Source organism: Physeter macrocephalus, chromosome 18 (assembly GCF_002837175.3).
Source record: "Physeter macrocephalus isolate SW-GA chromosome 18, ASM283717v5, whole genome shotgun sequence".
In the NCBI taxonomy this organism is placed as follows: Eukaryota; Metazoa; Chordata; class Mammalia; order Artiodactyla; family Physeteridae; genus Physeter; species Physeter macrocephalus.
This window is the reverse complement of record NC_041231.1, coordinates 55,078,491-55,079,347: the sequence shown is the minus strand read 5'-3', so window position 1 is coordinate 55,079,347 and position 857 is coordinate 55,078,491.

The window sequence follows — 857 nt, the reverse complement described above, 5'->3', positions numbered from 1 at the left end:
ATAGTGTCTGGCCTTACATTTAGGTCTTTAATCGATTTTGAGTTTATTTTTGTGTATGGTGTTAGGGAGTGTTCTAATTCCATTCTTTCATATGTAGCTGTCCAGTTTTCCCAGCACCACTTATTAAAGAGGTTGTCTTTTCTCCATTGTATACTCTTGCCTCCTTTATCAAAGATAAAGTAACCATATCACCTTACTTTGTGTGCAGGGGTTTATCTCTGGGCTTTCTATCCTGTTCCATTGATCTATAGTTCTGTTTTTGTGCCAATACCATACTGTCTTGATTACTCTAGCTTTGTAGTATAGTCTGAAGTCAGGGAGCCTGATTCTTCCAGCTCCACTGTTCTTTCTCAAGAATGCTTTGGATATTCAGGGTCTTTTTTGTTTCCATACAAGTTGTGAAATTTTTTGTCCTAGCTCTGTGAAAAATGCCATTGGTAGTTGGATAGGGATTGAATTGAATCTGTAGGCTGCTTTGGGTAGTATAGTCATTTTCACAGTGTTGATTCTTCCAATCCAAGAACATGCTATATCTCTCCATCTGTTTGTATCATCTTTAATTTCTTTCATCAGTGTCTTATAGTTTTCTGCATACAGGTCTTTTGTCACCTTAGGTAGGTCTATTCCTAGGTATTTTATTCTTTTTGTTGCAATGGTAAATGGGAGTGTTTCCTTAATTTCTCTTTCAGATTTTTCATGATTATTGTATAGGAATGCAAGAGATTTCTGTGCCTTAATTTTGTATCCTGCTACTCTACCAAATTCATTGATTAGTGCTAGTAGTTTTCTGGTAGCATCTTTAGGATTCTCTATGTATAGTACCATGTCATCTGCAAACAGTGACAGTTTTACTTCTT